Genomic DNA, 26,102 nt, shown 5'->3' with positions numbered 1-26,102 from the left:
CCACCACGAGCGTGAGGTGACGTCGCAGGGCCCCGCCTGACTGATAGAAGACTTCATTTGGTTGCAGTGAGCACAAAGTGCTTTTGTGCGTTTGTGTTGAAAAAAGCAGAGGAAGTCTGGAGAGGAATGCAGTGGTGTTTGTCGAGGTTCGTCCCGAGCAGCGCCGTGACGCGGGACTCCGTGCTCTACGGCCTGTTCCCCGGGACGCACACCAAGACGAACATCAACTGTGCCTGGAGGATCAGCAACTCGGTGAAGGACGCTCTCTGGGTGATCCGAAACCTGCTGATCTTCCAGCTGAAGGAGTTGACCCCGACTGAGTGCTGCAGACTGGCACATTCCAAGGTCCAGGACTACGTGTTGAGGGATGCGCTGAAGCTTGGGGCAGCTGCCGCCAAGGCGCGGTGGGGAAAGACCACTGTGTAAAGTCTGCCTGCCTAACGAAGAACAGGGGGCCCATGCAGTCATTTGGGCTCTGCTGACGCCTCAGCTATTTGTATGGGCATATGATTGAAAAATGTACAGACCTGTATAAAAATGATAAATTCTGATCTCTGTATGTACATGTTTACATAAGTATGGCATGACCAACTGTACAGACCATCAAATTATTTTATGAATAAAGTATATTTTTGAAATTAAAAAAAAGTTGAAAAAAAGCAGCCTGCTGGCCGTCAGCTGCAGCCGCGGCAGGGAGACAGCTGACTGGTTGCAGAGGGGCAAGGGTGTGTGCCGATGCGTCCTGAAAGCGTTGTCGCGTTTTCAGCTCATCTGTGTTACTGTGGCCCGCGTGCTGGTGAATGCGCACTCTTTCCAAAAAGCAGCTGAGGCCCCTTCGAGCCGGCGATCTAAGGAATGACAGATTTGCGACAGACTACAGTCCTCCGCTCTACCAGCTGAGCTATCGAAGGAGAACCCAGCAGTGGCTGTCCCTTGCTGATGCTTTGCCGCGCTCCTCCACTAATGTCACGCTGTTGTCTCCCTGAAAATCTGTCACTCTGGGAGATCCTGAGCCACTGGCTGATCTCCACAGCTTCGGCCTGTGCTGGCATGAAGAAATCGTCTTGAGTGCTGATCCGAAACTGCCAGATTCTGCCGGTACAGTACCTGACTCGCAGCTTCATGTACACGTCAGGTTAGGGTTTGGGCCGCAACTTACCGACTGGTTCAAGTTGCCTCCCAACACGTCCAGGACGTGCCCGCTGACCTCAGGCAGCTCACCCACCGCCGGTGTGATCCTTTCAAGGAGCTGACTTTCACCCGAAGAGAAAAAAACGTCAACGCCGCTGGCGTTTGCCTTCGCCGCGCAGCTCGACTTTCTTCCTACACTGCACCCTGAAATGGCGGGACCGGCCTGTTGCTCACGCGTGAAGCTTTTGATCTTTCGGGACCACTCTCAGGGAGGCGGCGTACGCAAACGGTATTCCGGCTGCTGCAGACCAGCCGAGTGAGAGGTTGCACTTGCCGTTTTAAAAACAAGTGGAGAATGCGGGCATCGATCCCGCTACCTCTCGCATGCAAAGCGAGCGCTCTACCATTTGAGCTAATCCCCCCATCGACCAGCAGGCCCAGCTTTCACTACTTCCGCAGTGGATCCTGAGCACTCACGCTCCGGGATGTGCAGGAAATCCTCTCATCCGTCAGACGGCTGAGACCAAACATTGCTGATGCCAGTCTCGATGAAACAACCAACCTGTCGGAGGAGCAGCAGCGGCAGCTGGTGGACTCAGGCGAGGCGGAAGGCCACATGGACGAGGAAAGACGTGCTGAGGAGATGGCAATTGCTGATTGGAGGTCGAAATGACTTCAACCTTGGCGCAGCCACCACGAGCGTGAGGTGACGTCGCAGGGCCCCGCCTGACTGATAGAAGACTTCATTTGGTTGCAGTGAGCACAAAGTGCTTTTGTGCGTTTGTGTTGAAAAAAGCAGAGGAAGTCTGGAGAGGAATGCAGTGGTGTTTGTCGAGGTTCGTCCCGAGCAGCGCCGTGACGCGGGACTCCGTGCTCTACGGCCTGTTCCCCGGGACGCACACCAAGACGAACATCAACTGTGCCTGGAGGATCAGCAACTCGGTGAAGGACGCTCTCTGGGTGATCCGAAACCTGCTGATCTTCCAGCTGAAGGAGTTGACCCCGACTGAGTGCTGCAGACTGGCACATTCCAAGGTCCAGGACTACGTGTTGAGGGATGCGCTGAAGCTTGGGGCAGCTGCCGCCAAGGCGCGGTGGGGAAAGACCACTGTGTAAAGTCTGCCTGCCTAACGAAGAACAGGGGGCCCATGCAGTCATTTGGGCTCTGCTGACGCCTCAGCTATTTGTATGGGCATATGATTGAAAAATGTACAGACCTGTATAAAAATGATAAATTCTGATCTCTGTATGTACATGTTTACATAAGTATGGCATGACCAACTGTACAGACCATCAAATTATTTTATGAATAAAGTATATTTTTGAAATTAAAAAAAGTTGAAAAAAAGCAGCCTGCTGGCCGTCAGCTGCAGCCGCGGCAGGGAGACAGCTGACTGGTTGCAGAGGGGCAAGGGTGTGTGCCGATGCGTCCTGAAAGCGTTGTCGCGTTTTCAGCTCATCTGTGTTACTGTGGCCCGCGTGCTGGTGAATGCGCACTCTTTCCAAAAAGCAGCTGAGGCCCCTTCGAGCCGGCGATCTAAGGAATGACAGATTTGCGACAGACTACAGTCCTCCGCTCTACCAGCTGAGCTATCGAAGGAGAACCCAGCAGTGGCTGTCCCTTGCTGATGCTTTGCCGCGCTCCTCCACTAATGTCACGCTGTTGTCTCCCTGAAAATCTGTCACTCTGGGAGATCCTGAGCCACTGGCTGATCTCCACAGCTTCGGCCAGTGCTGGCATGAAGAAATCGTCTTGAGTGCTCATCCGAAACTGCCAGATTCTGCCGGTACAGTACCTGACTCGCAGCTTCATGTACACGTCAGGTTAGGGTTTGGGCCGCAACTTACCGACTGGTTCAAGTTGCCTCCCAACACGTCCAGGACGTGCCCGCTGACCTCAGGCAGCTCACCCACCGCCGGTGTGATCCTTTCAAGGAGCTGACTTTCACCCGAAGAGAAAAAAACGTCAACACCGCTGGCGTTTGCCTTCGCCGCGCAGCTCGACTTTCTTCCTACGCTGCACCCTGAAATGGCGGGACCGGCCTGTTGCTCACGCGTGAAGCTTTTGATCTTTCGGGACCACTCTCAGGGAGGCGGCGTACGCAAACGGTATTCCGGCTGCTGCAGACCAGCCGAGTGAGAGGTTGCACTTGCCGTTTTAAAAACAAGTGGAGAATGCGGGCATCGATCCCGCTACCTCTCGCATGCAAAGCGAGCACTCGACCATTTGAGCTAATCCCCCCATCGACCAGCAGGCCCTGCTTTCACTACTTCCGCAGTGGATCCTGAGCACTCACGCTCCGGGATGTGCAGGAAATCCTCTCATCCGTCAGACGGCTGAGACCAAACATTGCTGATGCCAGTCTCGATGAAACAACCAACCTGTCGGAGGAGCAGCAGCGGCAGCTGGTGGACTCAGGCGAGGCGGAAGGCCACATGGACGAGGAAAGACGTGCTGAGGAGATGGCAATTGCTGATTGGAGGTCGAAATGACTTCAACCTTGGCGCAGCCACCACGAACGTGAGGTGACGTCGCAGGGCCCCGCCTGACTGATAGAAGACTTCATTTGGTTGCAGTGAGCACAAAGTGCTTTTGTGCGTTTGTGTTGAAAAAAGCAGAGGAAGTCTGGAGAGGAATGCAGTGGTGTTTGTCGAGGTTCGTCCCGAGCAGCGCCGTGACGCGGGACTCCGTGCTCTACGGCCTGTTCCCCGGGACGCACACCAAGACGAACATCAACTGTGCCTGGAGGATCAGCAACTCGGTGAAGGACGCTCTCTGGGTGATCCGAAACCTGCTGATCTTCCAGCTGAAGGAGTTGACCCCGACTGAGTGCTGCAGACTGGCACATTCCAAGGTCCAGGACTACGTGTTGAGGGATGCGCTGAAGCTTGGGGCAGCTGCCGCCAAGGCGCGGTGGGGAAAGACCACTGTGTAAAGTCTGCCTGCCTAACGAAGAACAGGGGGCCCATGCAGTCATTTGGGCTCTGCTGACGCCTCAGCTATTTGTATGGGCATATGATTGAAAAATGTACAGACCTGTATAAAAATTATAAATTCTGATCTCTGTATGTACATGTTTACATAAGTATGGCATGACCAACTGTACAGACCATCAAATTATTTTATGAATAAAGTATATTTTTGAAATTAAAAAAAGTTGAAAAAAAGCAGCCTGCTGGCCGTCAGCTGCAGCCGCGGCAGGGAGACAGCTGACTGGTTGCAGAGGGGCAAGGGTGTGTGCCGATGCGTCCTGAAAGCGTTGTCGCGTTTTCAGCTCATCTGTGTTACTGTGGCCCGCGTGCTGGTGAATGCGCACTCTTTCCAAAAAGCAGCTGAGGCCCCTTCGAGCCGGCGATCTAAGGAATGACAGATTTGCGACAGACTACAGTCCTCCGCTCTACCAGCTGAGCTATCGAAGGAGAACCCAGCAGTGGCTGTCCCTTGCTGATGCTTTGCCGCGCTCCTCCACTAATGTCACGCTGTTGTCTCCCTGAAAATCTGTCACTCTGGGAGATCCTGAGCCACTGGCTGATCTCCACAGCTTCGGCCAGTGCTGGCATGAAGAAATCGTCTTGAGTGCTCATCCGAAACTGCCAGATTCTGCCGGTACAGTACCTGACTCGCAGCTTCATGTACACGTCAGGTTAGGGTTTGGGCCGCAACTTACCGACTGGTTCAAGTTGCCTCCCAACACGTCCAGGACGTGCCCGCTGACCTCAGGCAGCTCACCCACCGCCGGTGTGATCCTTTCAAGGAGCTGACTTTCACCCGAAGAGAAAAAAACGTCAACACCGCTGGCGTTTGCCTTCGCCGCGCAGCTCGACTTTCTTCCTACGCTGCACCCTGAAATGGCGGGACCGGCCTGTTGCTCACGCGTGAAGCTTTTGATCTTTCGGGACCACTCTCAGGGAGGCGGCGTACGCAAACGGTATTCCGGCTGCTGCAGACCAGCCGAGTGAGAGGTTGCACTTGCCGTTTTAAAAACAAGTGGAGAATGCGGGCATCGATCCCGCTACCTCTCGCATGCAAAGCGAGCACTCGACCATTTGAGCTAATCCCCCCATCGACCAGCAGGCCCTGCTTTCACTACTTCCGCAGTGGATCCTGAGCACTCACGCTCCGGGATGTGCAGGAAATCCTCTCATCCGTCAGACGGCTGAGACCAAACATTGCTGATGCCAGTCTCGATGAAACAACCAACCTGTCGGAGGAGCAGCAGCGGCAGCTGGTGGACTCAGGCGAGGCGGAAGGCCACATGGACGAGGAAAGACGTGCTGAGGAGATGGCAATTGCTGATTGGAGGTCGAAATGACTTCAACCTTGGCGCAGCCACCACGAACGTGAGGTGACGTCGCAGGGCCCCGCCTGACTGATAGAAGACTTCATTTGGTTGCAGTGAGCACAAAGTGCTTTTGTGCGTTTGTGTTGAAAAAAGCAGAGGAAGTCTGGAGAGGAATGCAGTGGTGTTTGTCGAGGTTCGTCCCGAGCAGCGCCGTGACGCGGGACTCCGTGCTCTACGGCCTGTTCCCCGGGACGCACACCAAGACGAACATCAACTGTGCCTGGAGGATCAGCAACTCGGTGAAGGACGCTCTCTGGGTGATCCGAAACCTGCTGATCTTCCAGCTGAAGGAGTTGACCCCGACTGAGTGCTGCAGACTGGCACATTCCAAGGTCCAGGACTACGTGTTGAGGGATGCGCTGAAGCTTGGGGCAGCTGCCGCCAAGGCGCGGTGGGGAAAGACCACTGTGTAAAGTCTGCCTGCCTAACGAAGAACAGGGGGCCCATGCAGTCATTTGGGCTCTGCTGACGCCTCAGCTATTTGTATGGGCATATGATTGAAAAATGTACAGACCTGTATAAAAATGATAAATTCTGATCTCTGTATGTACATGTTTACATAAGTATGGCATGACCAACTGTACAGACCATCAAATTATTTTATGAATAAAGTATATTTTTGAAATTAAAAAAAAGTTGAAAAAAGGCACCCTGCTGGCCGTCAGCTGCAGCCGCGGCAGGGAGACAGCTGACTCGTTGCAGAGGGGCAAGGGTGTGTGCCGATGCGTCCTGAAAGCGTTGTCGCGTTTTCAGCTCATCTGTGTTACTGTGGCCCGCGTGCTGGTGAATGCGCACTCTTTCCAAAAAGCAGCTGAGGCCCCTTCGAGCCGGCGATCTAAGGAATGACAGATTTGCGACAGACTACAGTCCTCCGCTCTACCAGCTGAGCTATCGAAGGAGAGCCCAGCAGTGCCTCTCCCTTGCTGATGCTTTGCCGCGCTCCTCCACTAATGTCACGCTGTTGTCTCCCTGAAAATCTGTCACTCTGGGAGATCCTGAGCCACTGGCTGATCTCCACAGCTTCGGCCAGTGCTGGCATGAAGAAATCGTCTTGAGTGCTCATCCGAAACTGCCAGATTCTGCCGGTACAGTACCTGACTCGCAGCTTCATGTACACGTCAGGTTAGTGTTTGGGCCGCAACTTACCGACTGGTTGCCTCCCAACACGTCCAGGACGTGCCCGCTGACCTCAGGCAGCTCACCCACCGCCGGTGTGATCCTTTCAAGGAGCTGACTTTCACCCGAAGAGAAAAAAACGTCAACGCCGCTGGCGTTTGCCTTCGCCGCGCAGCTCGACTTTCTTCCTACGCTGCACCCTGAAATGGCGGGACCGGCCTGTTGCTCACGCGTGAAGCTTTTGATCTTTCGGGACCACTCTCAGGGAGGCGGCGTACGCAAACGGTATTCCGGCTGCTGCAGACCAGCCGAGTGAGAGGTTGCACTTGCCGTTTTTAAAAAAAGTGGAGAATGCGGGCATCGATCCCGCTACCTCTCGCATGCGAAGCAAGCGCTCTACCATTTGAGCTAATCCCCCGATCGACCAGCCGGCCCTGCTTTCACTACTTCCGCAGTGGATCCTGAGCACTCACGCTCCGGGATGTGCAGGAAATCCTCTCATCCGTCAGACGGCTGAGACCAAACATTGCTGATGCCAGTCTCGATGAAACAACCAACCTGTCGGAGGAGCAGCAGCGGCAGCTGGTGGACTCAGGTGAGGCGGAAGGCCACATGGACGAGGAAAGACGTGCTGAGGAGATGGCAATTGCTGATTGGAGGTCGAAATGACTTCAACCTTGGCGCAGCCACCACGAGCGTGAGGTGACGTCGCAGGGCCCCGCCTGACTGATAGAAGACTTCATTTGGTTGCAGTGAGCACAAAGTGCTTTTGTGCGTTTGTGTTGAAAAAAGCAGAGGAAGTCTGGAGAGGAATGCAGTGGTGTTTGTCGAGGTTCGTCCCGAGCAGCGCCGTGACGCGGGACTCCGTGCTCTACGGCCTGTTCCCCGGGACGCACACCAAGACGAACATCAACTGTGCCTGGAGGATCAGCAACTCGGTGAAGGACGCTCTCTGGGTGATCCGAAACCTGCTGATCTTCCAGCTGAAGGAGTTGACCCCGACTGAGTGCTGCAGACTGGCACATTCCAAGGTCCAGGACTACGTGTTGAGGGATGCGCTGAAGCTTGGGGCAGCTGCCGCCAAGGCGCGGTGGGGAAAGACCACTGTGTAAAGTCTGCCTGCCTAACGAAGAACAGGGGGCCCATGCAGTCATTTGGGCTCTGCTGACGCCTCAGCTATTTGTATGGGCATATGATTGAAAAATGTACAGACCTGTATAAAAATGATAAATTCTGATCTCTGTATGTACATGTTTACATAAGTATGGCATGACCAACTGTACAGACCATCAAATTATTTTATGAATAAAGTATATTTTTGAAATTAAAAAAAAGTTGAAAAAAAGCAGCCTGCTGGCCGTCAGCTGCAGCCGCGGCAGGGAGACAGCTGACTGGTTGCAGAGGGGCAAGGGTGTGTGCCGATGCGTCCTGAAAGCGTTGTCGCGTTTTCAGCTCATCTGTGTTACTGTGGCCCGCGTGCTGGTGAATGCGCACTCTTTCCAAAAAGCAGCTGAGGCCCCTTCGAGCCGGCGATCTAAGGAATGACAGATTTGCGACAGACTACAGTCCTCCGCTCTACCAGCTGAGCTATCGAAGGAGAACCCAGCAGTGGCTGTCCCTTGCTGATGCTTTGCCGCGCTCCTCCACTAATGTCACGCTGTTGTCTCCCTGAAAATCTGTCACTCTGGGAGATCCTGAGCCACTGGCTGATCTCCACAGCTTCGGCCTGTGCTGGCATGAAGAAATCGTCTTGAGTGCTCATCCGAAACTGCCAGATTCTGCCGGTACAGTACCTGACTCGCAGCTTCATGTACACGTCAGGTTAGTGTTTGGGCCGCAACTTACCGACTGGTTCAAGTTGCCTCCCAACACGTCCAGGACGTGCCCGCTGACCTCAGGCAGCTCACCCACCGCCGGTGTGATCCTTTCAAGGAGCTGACTTTCACCCGAAGAGAAAAAAACGTCAACGCCGCTGGCGTTTGCCTTCGCCGCGCAGCTCGACTTTCTTCCTACACTGCACCCTGAAATGGCGGGACCGGCCTGTTGCTCACGCGTGAAGCTTTTGATCTTTCGGGACCACTCTCAGGGAGGCGGCGTACGCAAACGGTATTCCGGCTGCTGCAGACCAGCCGAGTGAGAGGTTGCACTTGCCGTTTTAAAAACAAGTGGAGAATGCGGGCATCGATCCCGCTACCTCTCGCATGCAAAGCGAGCGCTCTACCATTTGAGCTAATCCCCCCATCGACCAGCAGGCCCAGCTTTCACTACTTCCGCAGTGGATCCTGAGCACTCACGCTCCGGGATGTGCAGGAAATCCTCTCATCCGTCAGACGGCTGAGACCAAACATTGCTGATGCCAGTCTCGATGAAACAACCAACCTGTCGGAGGAGCAGCAGCGGCAGCTGGTGGACTCAGGCGAGGCGGAAGGCCACATGGACGAGGAAAGACGTGCTGAGGAGATGGCAATTGCTGATTGGAGGTCGAAATGACTTCAACCTTGGCGCAGCCACCACGAGCGTGAGGTGACGTCGCAGGGCCCCGCCTGACTGATAGAAGACTTCATTTGGTTGCAGTGAGCACAAAGTGCTTTTGTGCGTTTGTGTTGAAAAAAGCAGAGGAAGTCTGGAGAGGAATGCAGTGGTGTTTGTCGAGGTTCGTCCCGAGCAGCGCCGTGACGCGGGACTCCGTGCTCTACGGCCTGTTCCCCGGGACGCACACCAAGACGAACATCAACTGTGCCTGGAGGATCAGCAACTCGGTGAAGGACGCTCTCTGGGTGATCCGAAACCTGCTGATCTTCCAGCTGAAGGAGTTGACCCCGACTGAGTGCTGCAGACTGGCACATTCCAAGGTCCAGGACTACGTGTTGAGGGATGCGCTGAAGCTTGGGGCAGCTGCCGCCAAGGCGCGGTGGGGAAAGACCACTGTGTAAAGTCTGCCTGCCTAACGAAGAACAGGGGGCCCATGCAGTCATTTGGGCTCTGCTGACGCCTCAGCTATTTGTATGGGCATATGATTGAAAAATGTACAGACCTGTATAAAAATGATAAATTCTGATCTCTGTATGTACATGTTTACATAAGTATGGCATGACCAACTGTACAGACCATCAAATTATTTTATGAATAAAGTATATTTTTGAAATTAAAAAAAGTTGAAAAAAAGCAGCCTGCTGGCCGTCAGCTGCAGCCGCGGCAGGGAGACAGCTGACTGGTTGCAGAGGGGCAAGGGTGTGTGCCGATGCGTCCTGAAAGCGTTGTCGCGTTTTCAGCTCATCTGTGTTACTGTGGCCCGCGTGCTGGTGAATGCGCACTCTTTCCAAAAAGCAGCTGAGGCCCCTTCGAGCCGGCGATCTAAGGAATGACAGATTTGCGACAGACTACAGTCCTCCGCTCTACCAGCTGAGCTATCGAAGGAGAACCCAGCAGTGGCTGTCCCTTGCTGATGCTTTGCCGCGCTCCTCCACTAATGTCACGCTGTTGTCTCCCTGAAAATCTGTCACTCTGGGAGATCCTGAGCCACTGGCTGATCTCCACAGCTTCGGCCAGTGCTGGCATGAAGAAATCGTCTTGAGTGCTCATCCGAAACTGCCAGATTCTGCCGGTACAGTACCTGACTCGCAGCTTCATGTACACGTCAGGTTAGGGTTTGGGCCGCAACTTACCGACTGGTTCAAGTTGCCTCCCAACACGTCCAGGACGTGCCCGCTGACCTCAGGCAGCTCACCCACCGCCGGTGTGATCCTTTCAAGGAGCTGACTTTCACCCGAAGAGAAAAAAACGTCAACACCGCTGGCGTTTGCCTTCGCCGCGCAGCTCGACTTTCTTCCTACGCTGCACCCTGAAATGGCGGGACCGGCCTGTTGCTCACGCGTGAAGCTTTTGATCTTACGGGACCACTCTCAGGGAGGCGGCGTACGCAAACGGTATTCCGGCTGCTGCAGACCAGCCGAGTGAGAGGTTGCACTTGCCGTTTTAAAAACAAGTGGAGAATGCGGGCATCGATCCCGCTACCTCTCGCATGCAAAGCGAGCACTCGACCATTTGAGCTAATCCCCCCATCGACCAGCAGGCCCTGCTTTCACTACTTCCGCAGTGGATCCTGAGCACTCACGCTCCGGGATGTGCAGGAAATCCTCTCATCCGTCAGACGGCTGAGACCAAACATTGCTGATGCCAGTCTCGATGAAACAACCAACCTGTCGGAGGAGCAGCAGCGGCAGCTGGTGGACTCAGGCGAGGCGGAAGGCCACATGGACGAGGAAAGACGTGCTGAGGAGATGGCAATTGCTGATTGGAGGTCGAAATGACTTCAACCTTGGCGCAGCCACCACGAACGTGAGGTGACGTCGCAGGGCCCCGCCTGACTGATAGAAGACTTCATTTGGTTGCAGTGAGCACAAAGTGCTTTTGTGCGTTTGTGTTGAAAAAAGCAGAGGAAGTCTGGAGAGGAATGCAGTGGTGTTTGTCGAGGTTCGTCCCGAGCAGCGCCGTGACGCGGGACTCCGTGCTCTACGGCCTGTTCCCCGGGACGCACACCAAGACGAACATCAACTGTGCCTGGAGGATCAGCAACTCGGTGAAGGACGCTCTCTGGGTGATCCGAAACCTGCTGATCTTCCAGCTGAAGGAGTTGACCCCGACTGAGTGCTGCAGACTGGCACATTCCAAGGTCCAGGACTACGTGTTGAGGGATGCGCTGAAGCTTGGGGCAGCTGCCGCCAAGGCGCGGTGGGGAAAGACCACTGTGTAAAGTCTGCCTGCCTAACGAAGAACAGGGGGCCCATGCAGTCATTTGGGCTCTGCTGACGCCTCAGCTATTTGTATGGGCATATGATTGAAAAATGTACAGACCTGTATAAAAATGATAAATTCTGATCTCTGTATGTACATGTTTACATAAGTATGGCATGACCAACTGTACAGACCATCAAATTATTTTATGAATAAAGTATATTTTTGAAATTAAAAAAAAGTTGAAAAAAAGCAGCCTGCTGGCCGTCAGCTGCAGCCGCGGCAGGGAGACAGCTGACTGGTTGCAGAGGGGCAAGGGTGTGTGCCGATGCGTCCTGAAAGCGTTGTCGCGTTTTCAGCTCATCTGTGTTACTGTGGCCCGCGTGCTGGTGAATGCGCACTCTTTCCAAAAAGCAGCTGAGGCCCCTTCGAGCCGGCGATCTAAGGAATGACAGATTTGCGACAGACTACAGTCCTCCGCTCTACCAGCTGAGCTATCGAAGGAGAACCCAGCAGTGGCTGTCCCTTGCTGATGCTTTGCCGCGCTCCTCCACTAATGTCACGCTGTTGTCTCCCTGAAAATCTGTCACTCTGGGAGATCCTGAGCCACTGGCTGATCTCCACAGCTTCGGCCAGTGCTGGCACGAAGAAATCGTCTTGAGTGCTCATCCGAAACTGCCAGATTCTGCCGGTACAGTACCTGACTCGCAGCTTCATGTACACGTCAGGTTAGGGTTTGGGCCGCAACTTACCGACTGGTTCAAGTTGCCTCCCAACACGTCCAGGACGTGCCCGCTGACCTCAGGCAGCTCACCCACCGCCGGTGTGATCCTTTCAAGGAGCTGACTTTCACCCGAAGAGAAAAAAACGTCAACGCCGCTGGCGTTTGCCTTCGCCGCGCAGCTCGACTTTCTTCCTACGCTGCACCCTGAAATGGCGGGACCGGCCTGTTGCTCACGCGTGAAGCTTTTGATCTTTCGGGACCACTCTCAAGGAGGCGGCGTACGCAAACGGTGTTCCGGCTGCTGCAGACCAGCCGAGTGAGAGGTTGCACTTGCCGTTTTTAAAAATTAGTGGAGAATGCGGGCATCGATCCCGCTACCTCTCGCATGCGAAGCAAGCGCTCTACCATTTGAGCTAATCCCCCCATCGACCAGCAGGCCCTGCTTTCACTACTTCCGCAGTGGATCCTGAGCACTCACGCTCCGGGATGTGCAGGAAATCCTCTCATCCGTCAGACGGCTGAGACCAAACATTGCTGATGCCAGTCTCGATGAAACAACCAACCTGTCGGAGGAGCAGCAGCGGCAGCTGGTGGACTCAGGCGAGGCGGAAGGCCACATGGACGAGGAAAGACGTGCTGAGGAGATGGCAATTGCTGATTGGAGGTCGAAATGACTTCAACCTTGGCGCAGCCACCACGAGCGTGAGGTGACGTCGCAGGGCCCCGCCTGACTGATAGAAGACTTCATTTGGTTGCAGTGAGCACAAAGTGCTTTTGTGCGTTTGTGTTGAAAAAAGCAGAGGAAGTCTGGAGAGGAATGCAGTGGTGTTTGTCGAGGTTCGTCCCGAGCAGCGCCGTGACGCGGGACTCCGTGCTCTACGGCCTGTTCCCCGGGACGCACACCGAGACGAACATCAACTGTGCCTGGAGGATCAGCAACTCGGTGAAGGACGCTCTCTGGGTGATCCGAAACCTGCTGATCTTCCAGCTGAAGGAGTTGACCCCGACTGAGTGCTGCAGACTGGCACATTCCAAGGTCCAGGACTACGTGTTGAGGGATGCGCTGAAGCTTGGGGCAGCTGCCGCCAAGGCGCGGTGGGGAAAGACCACTGTGTAAAGTCTGCCTGCCTAACGAAGAACAGGGGGCCCATGCAGTCATTTGGGCTCTGCTGACGCCTCAGCTATTTGTATGGGCATATGATTGAAAAATGTACAGACCTGTATAAAAATGATAAATTCTGATCTCTGTATGTACATGTTTACATAAGTATGGCATGACCAACTGTACAGACCATCAAATTATTTTATGAATAAAGTATATTTTTGAAATTAAAAAAAAGTTGAAAAAAAGCAGCCTGCTGGCCGTCAGCTGCAGCCGCGGCAGGGAGACAGCTGACTGGTTGCAGAGGGGCAAGGGTGTGTGCCGATGCGTCCTGAAAGCGTTGTCGCGTTTTCAGCTCATCTGTGTTACTGTGGCCCGCGTGCTGGTGAATGCGCACTCTTTCCAAAAAGCAGCTGAGGCCCCTTCGAGCCGGCGATCTAAGGAATGACAGATTTGCGACAGACTACAGTCCTCCGCTCTACCAGCTGAGCTATCGAAGGAGAACCCAGCAGTGGCTGTCCCTTGCTGATGCTTTGCCGCGCTCCTCCACTAATGTCACGCTGTTGTCTCCCTGAAAATCTGTCACTCTGGGAGATCCTGAGCCACTGGCTGATCTCCACAGCTTCGGCCTGTGCTGGCATGAAGAAATCGTCTTGAGTGCTCATCCGAAACTGCCAGATTCTGCCGGTACAGTACCTGACTCGCAGCTTCATGTACACGTCAGGTTAGTGTTTGGGCCGCAACTTACCGACTGGTTCAAGTTGCCTCCCAACACGTCCAGGACGTGCCCGCTGACCTCAGGCAGCTCACCCACCGCCGGTGTGATCCTTTCAAGGAGCTGACTTTCACCCGAAGAGAAAAAAACGTCAACGCCGCTGGCGTTTGCCTTCGCCGCGCAGCTCGACTTTCTTCCTACGCTGCACCCTGAAATGGCGGGACCGGCCTATTGCTCACGCGTGAAGCTTTTGATCTTTCGGGACCACTCTCAGGGAGGCGGCGTACGCAAACGGTGTTCCGGCTGCTGCAGACCAGCCGAGTGAGAGGTTGCACTTGCCGTTTTAAAAATAAGCGGAGAATGCGGGCATCGATCCCGCTACCTCTCGCATGCGAAGCAAGCACTCTACCATTTGAGCTAATCCCCCCATTGACCAGCAGGCCCTGCTTTCACTACTTCCGCAGTGGATCCTGAGCACTCACGCTCCGGGATGTGCAGGAAATCCTCTCATCCGTCGGACGGCTGAGACCAAACATTGCTGATGCCAGTCTCGATGAAACAACCAACCTGTCGGAGGAGCAGCAGCGGCAGCTGGTGGACTCAGGCGAGGCGGTAGGCCACATGGACGAGGAAAGACGTGCTGAGGAGATGGCAATTGCTGATTGGAGGTCGAAATGACTTCAACCTTGGCGCAGCCACCACGAGCGTGAGGTGACGTCGCAGGGCCCCGCCTGACTGATAGAAGACTTCATTTGGTTGCAGTGAGCACAAAGTGCTTTTGTGCGTTTGTGTTGAAAAAAGCAGAGGAAGTCTGGAGAGGAATGCAGTGGTGTTTGTCGAGGTTCGTCCCGAGCAGCGCCGTGACGCGGGACTCCGTGCTCTATGGCCTGTTCCCCGGGACGCACACCAAGACGAACATCAACTGTGCCTGGAGAATCAGCAACTCGGTGAAGGACGCTCTCTGGGTGATCCGAAACCTGCTGATCTTCCAGCTGAAGTAGTTGACCCCGACTGAGTGCTGCAGACTGGCACATTCCAAGGTCCAGGACTACGTGTTGAGGGATGCGCTGAAGCTTGGGGCAGCTGCCGCCAAGGCGCGGTGGGGAAAGACCACTGTGTAAAGTCTGCCTGCCTAACGAAGAACAGGGGGCCCATGCAGTCATTTGGGCTCTGCTGACGCCTCAGCTATTTGTATGGGCATATGATTGAAAAATGTACAGACCTGTATAAAAATGATAAATTCTGATCTCTGTATGTACATGTTTACATAAGTATGGCATGACCAACTGTACAGACCATCAAATTATTTTATGAATAAAGTATATTTTTGAAATTAAAAAAAAGTTGAAAAAAAGCAGCCTGCTGGCCGTCAGCTGCAGCCGCGGCAGGGAGACAGCTGACTGGTTGCAGAGGGGCAAGGGTGTGTGCCGATGCGTCCTGAAAGCGTTGTCGCGTTTTCAGCTCATCTGTGTTACTGTGGCCCGCGTGCTGGTGAATGCGCACTCTTTCCAAAAAGCAGCTGAGGCCCCTTCGAGCCGGCGATCTAAGGAATGACAGATTTGCGACAGACTACAGTCCTCCGCTCTACCAGCTGAGCTATCGAAGGAGAACCCAGCAGTGCCTCTCCCTTGCTGATGCTTTGCCGCGCTCCTCCACTAATGTCACGCTGTTGTCTCCCTGAAAATCTGTCACTCTGGGAGATCCTGAGCCACTGGCTGATCTCCACAGCTTCGGCCAGTGCTGGCACGAAGAAATCGTCTTGAGTGCTCATCCGAAACTGCCAGATTCTGCCGGTACAGTACCTGACTCGCAGCTTCATGTACACGTCAGGTTAGGGTTTGGGCCGCAACTTACCGACTGGTTCAAGTTGCCTCCCAACACGTCCAGGACGTGCCCGCTGACCTCAGGCAGCTCACCCACCGCCGGTGTGATCCTTTCAAGGAGCTGACTTTCACCCGAAGAGAAAAAAACGTCAACGCCGCTGGCGTTTGCCTTCGCCGCGCAGCTCGACTTTCTTCCTACGCTGCACCCTGAAAGGGCGGGACCGGCCTGTTGCTCACGCGTGAAGCTTTTGATCTTTCGGGACCACTCTCAGGGAGGCGGCGTACGCAAACGGTATTCCGGCTGCTGCAGACCAGCCGAGTGAGAGGTTGCACATGCCGTTTTAAAAATAAGTGGAGAATGCGGGCATCGATCCCGCTACCTCTCGCATGCAAAGCAAGCGCTCTACCATTTGAGCTAATCCCCCCATCGACCAGCAGGCCCTGCTTTCACTACTTCCGCAGTGGATCCTGAGCACTCACGCTCCGGGATGTGCAGGAAATCCTCTCATCCGTCGGACGGCTGAGACCAAACATTGCTGATGCCAGTCTCAATGAAACAACCAACCTGTCGGAGGAGCAGCAGCGGCAGCTGGTGGACTCAGGCGAGGCGGTAGGCCACATGGACGAGGAAAGACGTGCTGAGGAGATGGCAATTGCTGATTGGAGGTCGAAATGACTTCAACCTTGGCGCAGCCACCACGAGCGTGAGGTGACGTCGCAGGGCCCCGCCTGACTGATAGAAGACTTCATTTGGTTGCAGTGAGCACAAAGTGCTTTTGTGCGTTTGTGTTGAAAAAAGCAGAGGAAGTCTGGAGAGGAATGCAGTGGTGTTTGTCGAGGTTCGTCCCGAGCAGCGCCGTGACGCGGGACTCCGTGCTCTACGGCCTGTTCCCCGGGACGCACACCAAGACGAACATCAACTGTGCCTGGAGAATCAGCAACTCGGTGAAGGACGCTCTCTGGGTGATCCGAAACCTGCTGATCTTCCAGCTGAAGTAGTTGACCCCGACTGAGTGCTGCAGACTGGCACATTCCAAGGTCCAGGACTACGTGTTGAGGGATGCGCTGAAGCTTGGGGCAGCTGCCGCCAAGGCGCGGTGGGGAAAGACCACTGTGTAAAGTCTGCCTGCCTAACGAAGAACAGGGGGCCCATGCAGTCATTTGGGCTCTGCTGACGCCTCAGCTATTTGTATGGGCATATGATTGAAAAATGTACAGACCTGTATAAAAATGATAAATTCTGATCTCTGTATGTACATGTTTACATAAGTATGGCATGACCAACTGTACAGACCATCAAATTATTTTATGAATAAAGTATATTTTTGAAATTAAAAAAAAGTTGAAAAAAAGCAGCCTGCTGGCCGTCAGCTGCAGCCGCGGCAGGGAGACAGCTGACTGGTTGCAGAGGGGCAAGGGTGTGTGCCGATGCGTCCTGAAAGCGTTGTCGCGTTTCCAGCTCATCTGTGTTACTGTGGCCCGCGTGCTGGTGAATGCGCACTCTTTCCAAAAAGCAGCTGAGGCCCCTTCGAGCCGGCGATCTAAGGAATGACAGATTTGCGACAGACTACAGTCCTCCGCTCTACCAGCTGAGCTATCGAAGGAGAACCCAGCAGTGGCTGTCCCTTGCTGATGCTTTGCCGCGCTCCTCCACTAATGTCACGCTGTTGTCTCCCTGAAAATCTGTCACTCTGGGAGATCCTGAGCCACTGGCTGATCTCCACAGATTCGGCCAGTGCTGGCACGAAGAAATCGTCTTGAGTGCTCATCCGAAACTGCCAGATTCTGCCGGTACAGTACCTGACTCGCAGCTTCATGTACACGTCAGGTTAGGGTTTGGGCCGCAACTTACCGACTGGTTCAAGTTGCCTCCCAACACGTCCAGGACGTGCCCGCTGACCTCAGGCAGCTCACCCACCGCCGGTGTGATCCTTTCAAGGAGCTGACTTTCACCCGAAGAGAAAAAAACGTCAACGCCGCTGGCGTTTGCCTTCGCCGCGCAGCTCGACTTTCTTCCTACGCTGCACCCTGAAATGGCGGGACCGGCCTATTGCTCACGCGTGAAGCTTTTGATCTTTCGGGACCACTCTCAGGGAGGCGGCGTACGCAAACGGTGTTCCGGCTGCTGCAGACCAGCCGAGTGAGAGGTTGCACTTGCCGTTTTAAAAATAAGCGGAGAATGCGGGCATCGATCCCGCTACCTCTCGCATGCGAAGCAAGCACTCTACCATTTGAGCTAACCCCCCCATTGACCAGCAGGCCCTGCTTTCACTACTTCCGCAGTGGATCCTGAGCACTCACGCTCCGGGATGTGCAGGAAATCCTCTCATCCGTCGGACGGCTGAGACCAAACATTGCTGATGCCAGTCTCGATGAAACAACCAACCTGTCGGAGGAGCAGCAGCGGCAGCTGGTGGACTCAGGCGAGGCGGTAGGCCACATGGACGAGGAAAGACGTGCTGAGGAGATGGCAATTGCTGATTGGAGGTCGAAATGACTTCAACCTTGGCGCAGCCACCACGAGCGTGAGGTGACGTCGCAGGGCCCCGCCTGACTGATAGAAGACTTCATTTGGTTGCAGTGAGCACAAAGTGCTTTTGTGCGTTTGTGTTGAAAAAAGCAGAGGAAGTCTGGAGAGGAATGCAGTGGTGTTTGTCGAGGTTCGTCCCGAGCAGCGCCGTGACGCGGGACTCCGTGCTCTATGGCCTGTTCCCCGGGACGCACACCAAGACGAACATCAACTGTGCCTGGAGAATCAGCAACTCGGTGAAGGACGCTCTCTGGGTGATCCGAAACCTGCTGATCTTCCAGCTGAAGTAGTTGACCCCGACTGAGTGCTGCAGACTGGCACATTCCAAGGTCCAGGACTACGTGTTGAGGGATGCGCTGAAGCTTGGGGCAGCTGCCGCCAAGGCGCGGTGGGGAAAGACCACTGTGTAAAGTCTGCCTGCCTAACGAAGAACAGGGGGCCCATGCAGTCATTTGGGCTCTGCTGACGCCTCAGCTATTTGTATGGGCATATGATTGAAAAATGTACAGACCTGTATAAAAATGATAAATTCTGATCTCTGTATGTACATGTTTACATAAGTATGGCATGACCAACTGTACAGACCATCAAATTATTTTATGAATAAAGTATATTTTTGAAATTAAAAAAAAGTTGAAAAAAAGCAGCCTGCTGGCCGTCAGCTGCAGCCGCGGCAGGGAGACAGCTGACTGGTTGCAGAGGGGCAAGGGTGTGTGCCGATGCGTCCTGAAAGCGTTGTCGCGTTTTCAGCTCATCTGTGTTACTGTGGCCCGCGTGCTGGTGAATGCGCACTCTTTCCAAAAAGCAGCTGAGGCCCCTTCGAGCCGGCGATCTAAGGAATGACAGATTTGCGACAGACTACAGTCCTCCGCTCTACCAGCTGAGCTATCGAAGGAGAACCCAGCAGTGGCTGTCCCTTGCTGATGCTTTGCCGCGCTCCTCCACTAATGTCACGCTGTTGTCTCCCTGAAAATCTGTCACTCTGGGAGATCCTGAGCCACTGGCTGATCTCCACAGCTTCGGCCAGTGCTGGCACGAAGAAATCGTCTTGAGTGCTGATCCGAAACTGCCAGATTCTGCCGGTACAGTACCTGACTCGCAGCTTCATGTACACGTCAGGTTAGGGTTTGGGCCGCAACTTACCGACTGGTTCAAGTTGCCTCCCAACACGTCCAGGACGTGCCCGCTGACCTCAGGCAGCTCACCCACCGCCGGTGTGATCCTTTCAAGGAGCTGACTTTCACCCGAAGAGAAAAAAACGTCAACGCCGCTGGCGTTTGCCTTCGCCGCGCAGCTCGACTTTCTTCCTACGCTGCACCCTGAAAGGGCGGGACCGGCCTGTTGCTCACGCGTGAAGCTTTTGATCTTTCGGGACCACTCTCAGGGAGGCGGCGTACGCAAACGGTATTCCGGCTGCTGCAGACCAGCCGAGTGAGAGGTTGCACATGCCGTTTTAAAAATAAGTGGAGAATGCGGGCATCGATCCCGCTACCTCTCGCATGCAAAGCAAGCGCTCTACCATTTGAGCTAATCCCCCCATCGACCAGCAGGCCCTGCTTTCACTACTTCCGCAGTGGATCCTGAGCACTCACGCTCCGGGATGTGCAGGAAATCCTCTCATCCGTCGGACGGCTGAGACCAAACATTGCTGATGCCAGTCTCAATGAAACAACCAACCTGTCGGAGGAGCAGCAGCGGCAGCTGGTGGACTCAGGCGAGGCGGTAGGCCACATGGACGAGGAAAGACGTGCTGAGGAGATGGCAATTGCTGATTGGAGGTCGAAATGACTTCAACCTTGGCGCAGCCACCACGAGCGTGAGGTGACGTCGCAGGGCCCCGCCTGACTGATAGAAGACTTCATTTGGTTGCAGTGAGCACAAAGTGCTTTTGTGCGTTTGTGTTGAAAAAAGCAGAGGAAGTCTGGAGAGGAATGCAGTGGTGTTTGTCGAGGTTCGTCCCGAGCAGCGCCGTGACGCGGGACTCCGTGCTCTACGGCCTGTTCCCCGGGACGCACACCAAGACGAACATCAACTGTGCCTGGAGAATCAGCAACTCGGTGAAGGACGCTCTCTGGGTGATCCGAAACCTGCTGATCTTCCAGCTGAAGTAGTTGACCCCGACTGAGTGCTGCAGACTGGCACATTCCAAGGTCCAGGACTACGTGTTGAGGGATGCGCTGAAGCTTGGGGCAGCTGCCGCCAAGGCGCGGTGGGGAAAGACCACTGTGTAAAGTCTGCCTGCCTAACGAAGAACAGGGGGCCCATGCAGTCATTTGGGCTCTGCTGACGCCTCAGCTATTTGTATGGGCATATGATTGAAAAATGTACAGACCTGTATAAAAATGATAAATTCTGATCTCTGTATGTACATGTTTACATAAGTATGGCATGACCAACTGTACAGACCATCAAATTATTTTATGAATAAAGTATATTTTTGAAATTAAAAAAAAGTTGAAAAAAAGCAGCCTGCTGGCCGTCAGCTGCAGCCGCGGCAGGGAGACAGCTGACTGGTTGCAGAGGGGCAAGGGTGTGTGCCGATGCGTCCTGAAAGCGTTGTCGCGTTTTCAGCTCATCTGTGTTACTGTGGCCCGCGTGCTGGTGAATGCGCACTCTTTCCAAAAAGCAGCTGAGGCCCCTTCGAGCCGGCGATCTAAGGAATGACAGATTTGCGACAGACTACAGTCCTCCGCTCTACCAGCTGAGCTATCGAAGGAGAACCCAGCAGTGGCTGTCCCTTGCTGATGCTTTGCCGCGCTCCTCCACTAATGTCACGCTGTTGTCTCCCTGAAAATCTGTCACTCTGGGAGATCCTGAGCCACTGGCTGATCTCCACAGCTTCGGCCAGTGCTGGCACGAAGAAATCGTCTTGAGTGCTCATCCGAAACTGCCAGATTCTGCCGGTACAGTACCTGACTCGCAGCTTCATGTACACGTCAGGTTAGGGTTTGGGCCGCAACTTACCGACTGGTTCAAGTTGCCTCCCAACACGTCCAGGACGTGCCCGCTGACCTCAGGCAGCTCACCCACCGCCGGTGTGATCCTTTCAAGGAGCTGACTTTCACCCGAAGAGAAAAAAACGTCAACGCCGCTGGCGTTTGCCTTCGCCGCGCAGCTCGACTTTCTTCCTACGCTGCACCCTGAAATGGCGGGACCGGCCTGTTGCTCACGCGTGAAGCTTTTGATCTTTCGGGACCACTCTCAGGGAGGCGGCGTACGCAAACGGTGTTCCGGCTGCTGCAGACCAGCCGAGTGAGAGGTTGCACTTGCCGTTTTTAAAAATAAGTGGAGAATGCGGGCATCGATCCCGCTACCTCTCGCATGCGAAGCAAGCGCTCTACCATTTGAGCTAATCCGCCCATCGACCAGCAGGCCCTGCTTTCACTACTTCCGCAGTGGATCCTGAGCACTCACGCTCCGGGATGTGCAGGAAATCCTCTCATCCGTCGGACGGCTGAGACCAAACATTGCTGATGCCAGTCTCGATGAAACAACCAACCTGTCGGAGGAGCAGCAGCGGCAGCTGGTGGACTCAGGCGAGGCGGAAGGCCACATGGACGAGGAAAGACGTGCTGAGGAGATGGCAATTGCTGATTGGAGGTCGAAATGACTTCAACCTTGGCGCAGCCACCACGAGCGTGAGGTGACGTCGCAGGGCCCCGCCTGACTGATAGAAGACTTCATTTGGTTGCAGTGAGCACAAAGTGCTTTTGTGCGTTTGTGTTGAAAAAAGCAGAGGAAGTCTGGAGAGGAATGCAGTGGTGTTTGTCGAGGTTCGTCCAGAGCAGCGCCGTGACGCGGGACTCCGTGCTCTACGGCCTGTTCCCCGGGACGCACACCAAGACGAACATCAACTGTGCCTGGAGGATCAGCAACTCGGTGAAGGACGCTCTCTGGGTGATCCGAAACCTGCTGATCTTCCAGCTGAAGGAGTTGACCCCGACTGAGTGCTGCAGACTGGCACATTCCAAGGTCCAGGACTACGTGTTGAGGGATGCGCTGAAGCTTGGGGCAGCTGCCACCAAGGCGCGGTGGGGAAAGACCACTGTGTAAAGTCTGCCTGCCTAACGAAGAACAGGGGGCCCATGCAGTCATTTGGGCTCTGCTGACGCCTCAGCTATTTGTATGGGCATATGATTGAAAAATGTACAGACCTGTATAAAAATGATAAATTCTGATCTCTGTATGTACATGTTTACATAAGTATGGCATGACCAACTGTACAGACCATCAAATTATTTTATGAATAAAGTATATTTTTGAAATTAAAAAAAAGTTGAAAAAAAGCAGCCTGCTGGCCGTCAGCTGCAGCCGCGGCAGGGAGACAGCTGACTGGTTGCAGAGGGGCAAGGGTGTGTGCCGATGCGTCCTGAAAGCGTTGTCGCGTTTTCAGCTCATCTGTGTTACTGTGGCCCGCGTGCTGGTGAATGCGCACTCTTTCCAAAAAGCAGCTGAGGCCCCTTCGAGCCGGCGATCTAAGGAATGACAGATTTGCGACAGACTACAGTCCTCCGCTCTACCAGCTGAGCTATCGAAGGAGAACCCAGCAGTGGCTGTCCCTTGCTGATGCTTTGCCGCGCTCCTCCACTAATGTCACGCTGTTGTCTCCCTGAAAATCTGTCACTCTGGGAGATCCTGAGCCACTGGCTGATCTCCACAGCTTCGGCCAGTGCTGGCACGAAGAAATCGTCTTGAGTGCTCATCCGAAACTGCCAGATTCTGCCGGTACAGTACCTGACTCGCAGCTTCATGTACACGTCAGGTTAGGGTTTGGGCCGCAACTTACCGACTGGTTCAAGTTGCCTCCCAACACGTCCAGGACGTGCCCGCTGACCTCAGGCAGCTCACCCACCGCCGGTGTGATCCTTTCAAGGAGCTGACTTTCACCCGAAGAGAAAAAAACGTCAACGCCGCTGGCGTTTGCCTTCGCCGCGCAGCTCGACTTTCTTCCTACGCTGCACCCTGAAATGGCGGGACCGGCCTGTTGCTCACGCGTGAAGCTTTTGATCTTTCGGGACCACTCTCAGGGAGGCGGCGTACGCAAACGGTATTCCGGCTGCTGCAGACCAGCCGAGTGAGAGGTTGCACATGCCGTTTTAAAAATAAGTGGAGAATGCGGGCATCGATCCCGCTACCTCTCGCATGCAAAGCAAGCGCTCTACCATTTGAGCTAATCCCCCCATCGACCAGCAGGCCCTGCTTTCACTACTTCCGCAGTGGATCCTGAGCACTCACGCTCCGGGATGTGCAGGAAATCCTCTCATCCGTCGGACGGCTGAGACCAAACATTGCTGATGCCAGTCTCGATGAAACAACCAACCTGTCGGAGGAGCAGCAGCGGCAGCTGGTGGACTCAGGCGAGGCGGTAGGCCACATGGACGAGGAAAGACGTGCTGAGGAGATGGCAATTGCTGATTGGAGGTCGAAATGACTTCAACCTTGGCGCAGCCACCACGAGCGTGAGGTGACGTCGCAGGGCCCCGCCTGACTGATAGAAGACTTCATTTGGTTGCAGTGAGCACAAAGTGCTTTTGTGCGTTTGTGTTGAAAAAAGCAGAGGAAGTCTGGAGAGGAATGCAGTGGTGTTTGTCGAGGTTCGTCCCGAGCAGCGCCGTGACGCGGGACTCCGTGCTCTACGGCCTGTTCCCCGGGACGCACACCAAGACGAACATCAACTGTGCCTGGAGAATCAGCAACTCGGTGAAGGACGCTCTCTGGGTGATCCGAAACCTGCTGATCTTCCAGCTGAAGTAGTTGACCCCGACTGAGTGCTGCAGACTGGCACATTCCAAGGTCCAGGACTACGTGTTGAGGGATGCGCTGAAGCTTGGGGCAGCTGCCGCCAAGGCGCGGTGGGGAAAGACCACTGTGTAAAGTCTGCCTGCCTAACGAAGAACAGGGGGCCCATGCAGTCATTTGGGCTCTGCTGACGCCTCAGCTATTTGTATGGGCATATGATTGAAAAATGTACAGACCTGTATAAAAATGATAAATTCTGATCTCTGTATGTACATGTTTACATAAGTATGGCATGACCAACTGTACAGACCATCAAATTATTTTATGAATAAAGTATATTTTTGAAATTAAAAAAAAGTTGAAAAAAAGCAGCCTGCTGGCCGTCAGCTGCAGCCGCGGCAGGGAGACAGCTGACTGGTTGCAGAGGGGCAAGGGTGTGTGCCGATGCGTCCTGAAAGCGTTGTCGCGTTTTCAGCTCATCTGTGTTACTGTGGCCCGCGTGCTGGTGAATGCGCACTCTTTCCAAAAAGCAGCTGAGGCCCCTTCGAGCCGGCGATCTAAGGAATGACAGATTTGCGACAGACTACAGTCCTCCGCTCTACCAGCTGAGCTATCGAAGGAGAACCCAGCAGTGGCTGTCCCTTGCTGATGCTTTGCCGCGCTCCTCCACTAATGTCACGCTGTTGTCTCCCTGAAAATCTGTCACTCTGGGAGATCCTGAGCCACTGGCTGATCTCCACAGCTTCGGCCAGTGCTGGCACGAAGAAATCGTCTTGAGTGCTCATCCGAAACTGCCAGATTCTGCCGGTACAGTACCTGACTCGCAGCTTCATGTACACGTCAGGTTAGGGTTTGGGCCGCAACTTACCGACTGGTTCAAGTTGCCTCCCAACACGTCCAGGACGTGCCCGCTGACCTCAGGCAGCTCACCCACCGCCGGTGTGATCCTTTCAAGGAGCTGACTTTCACCCGAAGAGAAAAAAACGTCAACGCCGCTGGCGTTTGCCTTCGCCGCGCAGCTCGACTTTCTTCCTACGCTGCACCCTGAAATGGCGGGACCGGCCTGTTGCTCACGCGTGAAGCTTTTGATCTTTCGGGACCACTCTCAGGGAGGCGGCGTACGCAAACGGTGTTCCGGCTGCTGCAGACCAGCCGAGTGAGAGGTTGCACTTGCCGTTTTTAAAAATAAGTGGAGAATGCGGGCATCGATCCCGCGACCTCTCGCATGCGAAGCAAGCGCTCTACCATTTGAGCTAATCCGCCCATCGACCAGCAGGCCCTGCTTTCACTACTTCCGCAGTGGATCCTGAGCACTCACGCTCCGGGATGTGCAGGAAATCCTCTCATCCGTCGGACGGCTGAGACCAAACATTGCTGATGCCAGTCTCGATGAAACAACCAACCTGTCGGAGGAGCAGCAGCGGCAGCTGGTGGACTCAGGCGAGGCGGAAGGCCACATGGACGAGGAAAGACGTGCTGAGGAGATGGCAATTGCTGATTGGAGGTCGAAATGACTTCAACCTTGGCGCAGCCACCACGAGCGTGAGGTGACGTCGCAGGGCCCCGCCTGACTGATAGAAGACTTCATTTGGTTGCAGTGAGCACAAAGTGCTTTTGTGCGTTTGTGTTGAAAAAAGCAGAGGAAGTCTGGAGAGGAATGCAGTGGTGTTTGTCGAGGTTCGTCCAGAGCAGCGCCGTGACGCGGGACTCCGTGCTCTACGGCCTGTTCCCCGGGACGCACACCAAGACGAACATCAACTGTGCCTGGAGGATCAGCAACTCGGTGAAGGACGCTCTCTGGGTGATCCGAAACCTGCTGATCTTCCAGCTGAAGGAGTTGACCCCGACTGAGTGCTGCAGACTGGCACATTCCAAGGTCCAGGACTACGTGTTGAGGGATGCGCTGAAGCTTGGGGCAGCTGCCACCAAGGCGCGGTGGGGAAAGACCACTGTGTAAAGTCTGCCTGCCTAACGAAGAACAGGGGGCCCATGCAGTCATTTGGGCTCTGCTGACGCCTCAGCTATTTGTATGGGCATATGATTGAAAAATGTACAGACCTGTATAAAAATGATAAATTCTGATCTCTGTATGTACATGTTTACATAAGTATGGCATGACCAACTGTACAGACCATCAAATTATTT

At 54.4% G+C, this 26,102-nt stretch overlaps 2 non-coding genes across 2 annotated transcripts; both read right to left on the bottom strand.

Moving 5' to 3' along the window:
* Positions 1-1,480: 1,480 nt before the first annotated feature.
* trnaa-ugc (transfer RNA alanine (anticodon UGC)) lies at positions 1,481-1,553 on the bottom strand. The gene has a single exon. It is a non-coding gene; the product is annotated as a tRNA-Ala (tRNA).
* Positions 1,554-8,756: 7,203 nt separating this feature from the next.
* On the bottom strand, positions 8,757-8,829 carry trnaa-ugc (transfer RNA alanine (anticodon UGC)). The gene has a single exon. It is a non-coding gene; the product is annotated as a tRNA-Ala (tRNA).
* Positions 8,830-26,102: the final 17,273 nt, after the last annotated feature.

The sequence above is a fragment of the Chiloscyllium plagiosum genome, unplaced genomic scaffold, assembly GCF_037043375.1.
Source record: "Chiloscyllium plagiosum isolate Xiang-an unplaced genomic scaffold, Cpla_swu_hap1 HiC_scaffold_55, whole genome shotgun sequence".
In the NCBI taxonomy this organism is placed as follows: domain Eukaryota; kingdom Metazoa; phylum Chordata; class Chondrichthyes; order Orectolobiformes; family Hemiscylliidae; genus Chiloscyllium; species Chiloscyllium plagiosum.
This window is presented reverse-complemented; position numbering and strand designations above follow the sequence as displayed.